This window comes from Nycticebus coucang, chromosome 19 (genome assembly GCF_027406575.1).
Source record: "Nycticebus coucang isolate mNycCou1 chromosome 19, mNycCou1.pri, whole genome shotgun sequence".
NCBI classification, from domain to species: domain Eukaryota; kingdom Metazoa; phylum Chordata; class Mammalia; order Primates; family Lorisidae; genus Nycticebus; species Nycticebus coucang.
This window is the reverse complement of record NC_069798.1, coordinates 31,962,922-31,973,513: the sequence shown is the minus strand read 5'-3', so window position 1 is coordinate 31,973,513 and position 10,592 is coordinate 31,962,922. Positions and strand designations below refer to the sequence as shown.

At 36.5% G+C, this 10,592-nt stretch overlaps 1 pseudogene; it reads left to right on the top strand.

Moving 5' to 3' along the window:
• Positions 1-7,384: 7,384 nt before the first annotated feature.
• LOC128571691 (ATP synthase subunit O, mitochondrial-like) lies at positions 7,385-9,019 on the top strand (annotated as a pseudogene).
• The last annotated feature ends 1,573 nt before the right edge of the window (positions 9,020-10,592 follow it).

Sequence of the window (10,592 nt, the reverse complement as noted above, 5' to 3'; positions counted from 1 at the left end):
ATTGTTTTTCAAATTGCTGATCTCTTTCATAGTATTTGAACCAAATGCTATTTAAAGAAAAGATTGGAGTAAGAGAAGAACAAAGGAAAAAAACAAGAGATATAGCCAGGGCTATCTTCATTTAAATCTGTAAAATAATCATTTTTCCTAATTTGGAAAATATTGATGAGCCCCTGAAATATATAAGAGAAGATGCTGGGTTAGAGTAGGAAGAGATTTTCTCTGAATATGAAATGATTCAACAGGTGGCACTGCCTCTAGAACAGTGGTTCTCAATCTTCCTAATGCCACTACCCTTTAATACAGTTCCTCATGTTGTGGTGACCCCCAACCATAAAATTATTTTCATTGCTACTTCATAGCTATAATTTTGCTACTATTATGAATTGTAATGTAAATATCTGATATGCAGGAGACCCCCAAAGGGGTCGTGACCCACAGGTTAAGAACTGCTGCAGTAGAAAACATAACAACAAAACCGTGGGTGCCAAAAATTGTGCAGTTTGTTCAAGGAACATTAGGTAAATCTGATCTACTTTTGACCACTAGTTATATGGAGGTAAAAATAGGGAACAGAGAATGGAAGTCAGTGCCACATTGGGATGCCTTCAAGACTAAATTATTTGAACTTTATTTTATAAGCAGTAGAGTATTAATATTTTTAAGAACAAAGGAGAATGGGATCAGGGTGACAGATGATTTGTGCTTCAGGAAGACCACACCAATCACATAGTTCAGGAATGACAGAAAATGAGGGTCGGCTGGGTGTTTGGGCATGGATACAAAGAGCAAGGAAAAGGAAAAGCCATGTATGAAAGAGGTCACTGTAATGGACTAAGGGAATTCTAATGAGGGCATGAACCATGGCAGATGATGGTGTGAAATCAGAGGATGAAACTATTTATTCTAAAATTACTGTGTACTAGGCTTGATGATTTATGGCAAGTGTTTGCCATAAATTTTTCTATTTATTTTTTTCAGTAGATGTTTGATGTGGTCATTATTTTTCCAAAATTTAGAAGGTGAGGCTAATGAGGTTAAGTGACTGCTTTGAGCTCCATGGATAAAAATATGCCAAACCAGGATGGCCTTGAGCCACATGATCTTCAGTACTCATGCTTCCAACCGAGTAGCTTCATTACCTCTCAAGAAGTAGAATTTGTTAGAAGTTTCTTCACTGTGAGAAAGGGAGACAAAAAGATAAGAAAAGAATTAGCTTTTATCTTACTCCTTAACATGGGAAATGTGTATGTTTAACAGAAGGAAAGGAAGTAGAAAAAGGTTAGATGGGAAGGAAAGAGTTGTATCATGAAAGACTGGGTATGAGAGCAGTTCACAGAGTTGGGTACAGTCACAATAATGTTGAAAGTTGAGGACTGCTCTTCTTAAAAAGAAAAACTTCCATCTCCTACACTAGATGGGAGAAGAAATCAAACTGAAGACACCTGATAGACAAGACCTTACGGTCTTGAAAGAAGACATGAGAAAGTGGATGCTGGAGACCTCACTTCTGATTTTCCAAGTTAGGTCATCAAAATTGGGGAAGATTAAAGGCAGAAAATTGCAGGAGAATTAGGGTCAAAATGTTGTGGGTATTTTGTCATTATTAAGAGGTTAGTATATATTGTGTACAAATAGGGTGTGTTGATAGAAAGAACAGCAATCTTGAGGTATTGTAGTCATTTTCTTTGTCTTTCTTTCTTTCTCTCTCTCTCTATCTCTATCTCTATCTCTCAGATACAGAATCTCACTGTTGCCCTGCATTGCGGGCACAGCATCATCATAGCTCATAGCAACCTCAAACTCCTGGGCTCAAGCTATCCTCTTACCTCAGGTTCCTGAGTATTTAGGACTATAGGTGCCCACCACAACACTCAACTATTTTTTCTGTTTTTTAGTAGAGATGTAGTCTTGCCCTTGCTCAGTCTATTCTTGAACTCCTGAGCTTGAGCAATCCTACTGCCTCATCCTACCAAGTGTAAAGATTATAGGCGTGAGCCACCAAGCCCATCCTGGTGCAATGGAGCAAATTCCATAACTGGATATGAAATGATAAAATTATTTTAGTGTTATAAGCAAATTAGTTAGTCTTGGCAAGAAGAGAAGTGGCATGGCTTCACCTGAATTGCATGGATAGAGTAAGAAAGGTGAAATCGTAGAAAAAACATTAAGTGACTCAGAACAATGACCTGAGAAGCAAGGCAAGGTCACTAGGAAGAGAAAGGGAGTGGTCAGTCTCCACAAGAGCAGCATTTCAAGAGGATTTCTACTTAAATTTATAAGTTAGATAATATGCCTTCAGTTCCATAAGCCATTCGGTCCAAGGTATTATCTCCTAGAGAGTTGCTAAAAATAATTTTAGAGGATGCCGAAGTTTTTCCTCTTACCCTAATCTTATAGAATTTTTTTTTAAAGAAGGAATATTTTTATTCTTTTCCAACCTTGTGTGTAAATAGCACTGAGAATTTACTCTAGGAAAATAATTGTCTTCCAACATCTTCTATACTCAGAAGTATATTCTACAGGGAATATAGTATAAACTGGAGAACCTTGATACTGAGGTATTATCTCAGATTTGAACACTTTACAAAATATTGCTGCCACTTTCCTATCATCTCATGGAACTGGACCAGATATGTGGCAGCCACATGATCTTCAATACACATCCTCTCATTATGGGGTAGAAGATCTATCTTGTTCCCTGATTTGTGGTCACTTCTACTATGAGGTGTTCTTTTTATTTTGTTTCATCCTGGGTTTGTTTTTTTTTTAAACAGTATTGAAATGTTCAAAATTTTTACCAAGCCATGAAGGATTCTATTTTTCTGCCAAACTCCTTTTTTTCCAGGGAGGACACATAAAATTTAATTTCCTGACCTCTTCTGCTGATGTATAGCAGTCATTTTTCCACAACATTAGACTAGGTAATCTATTCTAGGGGAACCTCTTCAAGCCTGACTGACATTCAGCATTTTTCTTTCTTTTCCATATTTTATATTTCATTTTTTGCTCTTTCTCCCTCTTCATATTTTCTGCTGTGGAAATATGGTAACAATAACAAAATATCTATGGAAAAACAGAATATATTTACCAATCCATTATGCTAAGAGGAAGCAAGAGAGAGAAAGGTCAGGTTTATCATTCCCAAAAATAATAAATTTGCATCTTAAGAAAAATCCGTGGACTCCTCTATAAAATCCCAAATGTAGATTGTTTTGATAGTGATTTCATGTTGGAAGATGAATTTTAGTGTCCATGCACAATGCTGGTAAAACAATAGCTTTGGAAACCAGTATCATCTATTAATGCAAAGAAGATATGGGAATACCACTGGCTTTTCTACTATCCTGTCAGAATGCCACCTTGCTTTCTTGACAAGGCTGAGCACAGCACCAAGCTCAGACTGAGCACACTCTTGGTTGTCATCATTATATTAAGGTCCTTCCTGTTTTCTTCACTTTTTATCCCATGGCCCATCAGAAAAAGGAATTCAGTCAACTTGTTCTCATTTTCTCTCCCCACAAATAAGACACTGGACAGCTGTCATATCAGAACAACTTTCACTCACAATAAATGTGCATCTGATTCAAACAACTAAGCTGGGACTGCAATGAGAAAAGCCTGTTCTATTTGCCTAGAGGCCTAGGCCAGATCTGGCCAGAGGGTGGTGAGCAATGAACTGATGGCGTTAATACAGCGTCCATCTTGCAATAAAACAATAAACCACAGTAAGCATTTATTGAACACTTTATGTGCTTATGTCATTATACCAAAGGTAGGCAGGAAAACTGCTTACAATTTCTTTGGAGGCCGGACTTCTGAAAAGATAACACAAAGTAATACATTCTCAGCATCAAATGGGTGATACTGACAGTAAAAGCTACAGATCAGAGGAGGGAGAGCCCAGCATTTGTCCTAATGTGGATAGGAAGAGTCCACAATGACTTGAAGAGTATCTTAGAATTACATTGAGGGAATACAGGAGGTTGCCTGATGGATGGAAGCAGAAGTAAGAAGTCAATGGACCAGGAGATGAAGAGACCAAGTCATGTATCCAGTCAGAATGGCCACAATACCATGGTGGGGGCACAATACCAAAGTGCCCCCACTTCTCCTTGCTTCATGTATTTCCGTATTCATTTCTGGAATACAAGGATAAATGATATCATAATCATCTCTTACAATGCAAGTAACTTTTTAATGCCCAGTTACCTGAATTTGAGATTACTCTATTGAATTTCACTTAATTTTTCACTTGGCTTTGTAGTCAAAGTGGTATACAGGGTGGCCATAAAGTTTGTGTGCAATTAAAAATAGTGTGCAATTTTCTTTTTTTTCCCACTTTTTTATTGTTTGGAATTCATTGAGGGTACAAAGATTTAGGATACACTGATTGCATTTGTTAAAGTTTCTCTTATAATTGTGTTTTGCCCCTAAGATGTGTGCCATACATCATGACCCCCCATTAAATTGCACATGAACTTTCTGGTTACCCTGTGTTACGTCTTTTCTTTCTGTAATAATATGATTTTAAAACTTCAATAAATATGTAGTGTTACATACCTTTTTAAATATACCTTTAAAAGGGCATTTAGCACTACATTAGGTAAACAGACTCATAGCATTTAACATAGTATTCATAGAGATTAAATATTCTGAAATCTATGTAGAGCACTGGTAATATAGAAAAGAAGTATTCCCAATGTTATCTATGGCTTTTTGAAAGGATTTGGGTTTTAGAGAAAAGCTTAGATATGCAGGATATAAAAATTCCAATAATAAAAATAATTAATAATAAGTTTGTCATATTGAAGAAACTTAAACAAAATCTCCTATTTCTCTTCTTTCCTTGAGTCTCACCTACACTCAGTATGATTTTAATGCAGTTGAAAATAATGTCTTTTCCAAGCCAATAATAATTCAAGGTTACTCTTCCTTTCTTTAGCAGGCCCATTCCAGGAATAATGGCCATGTCTTGAACAAATACTGGAATTTTTCTGTTTTTAAAGACAATGCTTGATTACACTGAAATAGTGCAGAGAAAGAAATATGCACTCCTGTTGGAATAACAGTTGTTTATGGATTCACCAGTTCATCAACTTGAGACCTGGACAATTCCTAAACCAATTTGGCTATTTTAGTCCCCCATTTGAATGTCTTCTTCTGTGTGAATCAATTCTAAATTTACTCATAGCTTTTACCTTAAAGGGGTGAAATTCTATTTCTGTATTCACAGCACTTCTGACAACACATGTGTGGGTGCTTTCTTCCACACCAACCAGTCCTACAACTCTCCATACACCAATGGGGTGTCCTACAATTTAATTCAATTTTAACAGTAAGTACTGGGAGTTATTGTATTATTACAAGATGAACCTCTCTCTCTATCAACCAGCTGCATCAGTTCATTGCTCACAATCCTCTGGCTAGATCTGTATTAGGCTTCTAGGCAATGGAATAGACATTTCTCACTGCATTCCAGATCAGTTGTGTGAATCAGATACAAATTGATAGTAGTAGAAATTACTCTGATATGACAGCTGTCTGTAGGTTAAGGGATCAGTCCCACAGACTCCTCTCCAATTCAGATGCCACTCCCAGGTAGTGGGTCCAAAGGTATTTACACTACTGTCTGACTCAGAAGCTCTTACAATCTTGCCTTCATGTTTGTTAATTTGCTACCATAGCTTACAGAACTCAAGTAAACACAGGTTTATTTTAAGAGATATTACAAAGGAAAAAAATGAAAAGTGATGACAAGGAACATAGGACTAAGGCCCAGCAAGTTTCTGAACTCAGGGACTCTGTCCCTGTGGAAAGAGGATGTACTATTCTCTTGGCATGAGAATGTGTTCACCCACCCAGGAGCTCTCTGGTCCTCTTTAATTGGGGTTTTATAGAGGTTCCATTTTGTGAGCATGATAGATTAAATCATAGGCCATTGATGATTAACTCAATCTCTGGCCCCTTTCCCCTCTCTAGAAGTGTGGGATGCAAGTGGGTGGCAGGTTAGGCTGAAAATTCTAAACCTCTGATCATATATGGTTGGTTCCTCTGGCAAGCAGTCACCATCACCCAAGAGTGACCTCATTAACATAAAGTCGGGTACCTTATAAAATGCTTGTTATCAATAACAAAATGTGCTCCTCTCACCCCCACCACTTGGGGAGTTACAATTGGCTTAGATGTTCTCTGCCAGGAACTATGGACAAAGACCAAATACAGACTATTTTATTTTCACTTTTAAAATTTTATTATTATTATTTACCAATGGAGAGATGCAGTTTATTTACACCAGCAGGCATAGTTTCCTTAATATCACAGAATCAAAGATCTCTTGGTTTTTTTGGTTCTTGTTTTTCTTTGTTTGTTTGTTTTTTTTCTTTTTGTTTTGGTTTTACTTACTTTCTTTTTCAAGATTTAAGCAATTATACATCGGTGAAACTGAAATAAGGTTTTATCCTCAGTATCTTTCCCTCTTCTCTGATTATCTACATCCTGATACATATGGCTCAAGATATTTTTGTATATGGTGATTTTGAGATGAGAAATATTTAATTCAAAAGTGAAGCGTATAAATATTTTTCTTTTGATATAAGATAATTAAACTGTGATTATTGCTACAGTAAGGGAGACTAGGGTCCAAAATATAAATGGAAAACCAAGAATAAACAGTGCCTTGTATGTTACAGGCACTCAATAATATTTGTTGAATTATGAATGAATGAATGAAATTTATGTATAGTTCAATTTTAATCAGTCTTACTTGCTCCATAGGCCTAAATAAATTCAGGGATTGTCAAAATCAGTGACTTCAGAGTTTTTTATTACTTCAGCCAATTCCTGGAGTTTTAAACCCAAAAAGGAGACACTGAGGCTAAAGGAAGAAGTTGGACAATGATTACCTTTCTCTACCACCAAAGAACATCACACATCAGCTGTGCCAAGCCAAACACTCATCTACAGTGTAAACCAAATCAACCAAAGGAAAATGCAGAAACTGTCAGAATGATGCTCTGATAAAGAATAATGAAGTCCTATTCAAAAAAGTCCACTGCTGGGACAAGACAGATTGTCAAGGGGGGGTGGAAAAGAAGAAATTGAGAAATTGCCACATGAAACAGCTTAGCTCTGAGTTTAGAGTGAAAAGCCCCCATGGCTGGAAGTCTTCGAGACTTCAATCAGCAATGTATTCCATCGCCTTTGATTAATGTGTGGAATTGTCTCCTTCTATACTCATTACCACTTAAAAAAAAAAAAAAAAGGAGATCTGACAATTCCAGCAATTGTCTTTAGCTTTTGTTGTTTTCCATTAGCAACAGGAGAATATTCTTTTAGTGAAACACAAAAGCTTGTATCCCAGGCTACCTCTAAGCCATGCAGCATGCGGGCGACTCACTCATTCGGAGAGACGCTCAGAAAGGTGGTTAGAGACTATTTTAGCACTTTATTTGTCCCAATTATCTGTTCCTGCCTATTAGGGTGAATAGAACATCATGGCATTGTTTATCACGGGCTTTATATTTGCTAATAACATTGTTGTTTATTACCACAAACATGCTGTATGCAGTTGGCTTGGCTTCTGTTAATCTCCACTGCTCCGAGTTGTTTTTTCTTTTCTTTTCTTTTTCCTTTATCTTTTTTTTTCTACAGAAGACAAATTAGATCCCACTGAATCAATCACATTTCCCACAGCTTGTGATTGTAAAGATGCCTTCTTGAATTGGGCTTCAGGTTGATTGGTTTGGGGCAGAAAACCCTAAAGAAAATAACAGGGTGATACTCACATGCAAGAATGGCTCTCCAACCATATTCCAATAGCAAGTGTCTGCTTGGGCATTTCCTGCCAGGTGCTCACAGCCTGAATTGCACAAGTTCATGTAATCATCAGAGAAAAGAGTGCAGCAAATAGTTGCCATTAGATCATTTAGACTTCCCCAAAGCCCTCTTCTTCCACATACTGTTTTACACAAACATATCCAGGGACTCTGCATAGCCTGAGGCCTGCTGAATGTGCTTTTAAAAATGTCCCTCATTTGGGCCTGTAGGAAAGATAGTATCTCTATAGTCTATTATTCCCCTGACCACCACGCAGAATTGTGAGAATTCTGTCTGTATTCTTTCTCTCTACAATAAGCTTGCCACATGCCTATATCTGGATCTTTATTTAAGAACAATTAAGGTAGGTGATTAATACTTAATACCTAAGGATTGACTCTGACAAGGGACATAATAAATTACTCTCTCTCTCCCACTTTCTTCCTCTTGGATATGTTTGTAATTTGGGTTACTTAGAAGTGCACAGATCATGATCAAAATATGACAGTGAAGACAGCTACCTGGGAGAAGATGGCTGTGCAGCAGTGACTAGGATCTCCCCATAGGTGCAATGCTTCAGTACCTTTGTGGCCAGGCCATTTGCCAAGCTTGTGCCAAGCTGTTCAGATATATGATGTTGAAGGTTGCTATGCCACTGCTCTTTATTCTGCTCCATCAAAACAAAATAATCTGGAACAAGTAGAAAGGGAGTTGTTGAGAGTATCACAACTTTGGAAGAAACCTAAAATGGCTGTTTCTATTTTGAATACTTATGTGAAATATTCTATTAAAATAAAAAGCCAAATCAAGGCAAAAGAATGGTTTTCTCTCCTCACGTCCAACCTGATGAATTTGTTTGCAGAAAATGGTAGCTTAAGTGATACCCAAGCAGACATTTCTGCATTTTCCACCATGATGAGTGTCCACTGTGGAGAGGTGCCTTTGCACAGTGACCAATGCATCTCCTCTAGAAGAAGCTGCTCTCATTGAATTAAAAACAGCCGTGAAAAGCTTCCTAAGTCAAGGCCAAATATTGAAATTGGAGGTTAAGACTGATCCAACAATCATGGGTTGAATGACTGTTTGAATTGGAGAGAAATACATGGACATGACTGTAAAAATCAAGATTCAGAAGCTGAGCAGGGCTATGTGGGAGATGTCTGAAAGTGTTGATTTTCTCTTATTGTTGAAAAGTTCTTAAACTTGAAGCAACAATAAAATGCTTCCAGAACAGTAACAAAATGGCAGTGAAGAAGATAGATCTTGTTCGAACTACATGCAGACGTTTCTCAAGTTCCAAAGAGTTTACATCATGATAAACCATCCTTGTGTTGAGAATTTTGTAAGCAAATGCATTTGATATACATAATTCTGAACATCAAAGCTTAACCTAGTCTAGCTTAAATATGCTCAGACCACTCACATCAGCCTACAATTGGGTAACATCATCAAACAGAAATCTAATCCACACAGTGCTAAATATCTCAAGTAATTTATTGAATACCATACTTAAAGTGAAAAACAATATTGTGTGAGTATTTGAAATACAGTTTCTACTGAATGGGTATCACTTTTGTACCATCATAAAGTAAAAATTTAAGTTGAACCAACATGTATTGCATAGCTACTGGAGATAGATTAGGAAGAGATGCCAAATAGAATATCTTATTTAAAAATATGTGCTAATTTACTACAAATAATCAGGAACAATTACATTTCAAACAGATATTAAAATGGAAGTTAATGAGCTTGGAAAATGTTTATTTTTTAAGTTGCCAGAGAAATAAGCAGATTAATTTATAGAAGATCAGAGAAGAGCATTGTAGAAATGAATAAAATTTGGTCTTCGGACTCAGAAAAAATGGCTTTTTCACTTTGGAATCTTCATTAAGTTACTTATACTTTTTGAGTTTCTATTTCCTCATTGCAAAAAGATTACAATAATCATCTTCTGAGCTTGTGTTAATTATTAGAAAAAATAGTAATATTTAGAAATTGTAAATACCTGAGTCCTAAAAAATTTCTCAGTGGACACTTTCATCTTACATGCTTGAAAGGAAGATATGGAAGCTGGGAAATATTTCTACTAAACCAGCTATTTGTCTTAAAAGCAAGAGGCATGTCCAGCAATGTGTATCTAAATGTACCTGCTTTACCTGATTGAGCAGGTGAAACAAGTAGAATATTTTTTAAACTTTGAGTATATGGAGGATATTAGGGAGTTCTTCATGGGTGCAAGAAATAATCCAAGAAAGAAACAAACTAAAATGAAATTCCAAGTATCAGACATGAAGAAATGGCATTTTTAAAAGTTAGGAGAGTGCTCCAATTTTGGGGTAGCTAGGGCAGAATATTCCACTGACAGACAGTGATTATAAAATCTGAAAATAATATTTAACAAATATTTGCATAAATTTGAGGGGATGCAGCATGTTAAGATTTGGAAATTTGCAGCTTTTTTCCTGCGAGCACTCCCAAATTGGCAAGCCCTTTAAGTTGCATAAAACTGGAGCCTAAAAGAATTAAAGAACCTGAGAGAAGGATCTGAGGATGACAGAATGATTAGAAAGTTAGAGGTAGGAGAAAACCTGAAAGGTAAAATAATTATGGAGATATTCATGAGGGAAAGTTTGAAGTTTGAGTATAGAAATTATTCTTTGTAGAAATATTAGACAACTCACAGCCTCTACAGAATGTACAGAATCCATCAAAAACACCACCAACGACAACAACAAAAACAATAAGAGCAACAAACATAAGCACACAAAAAGCAC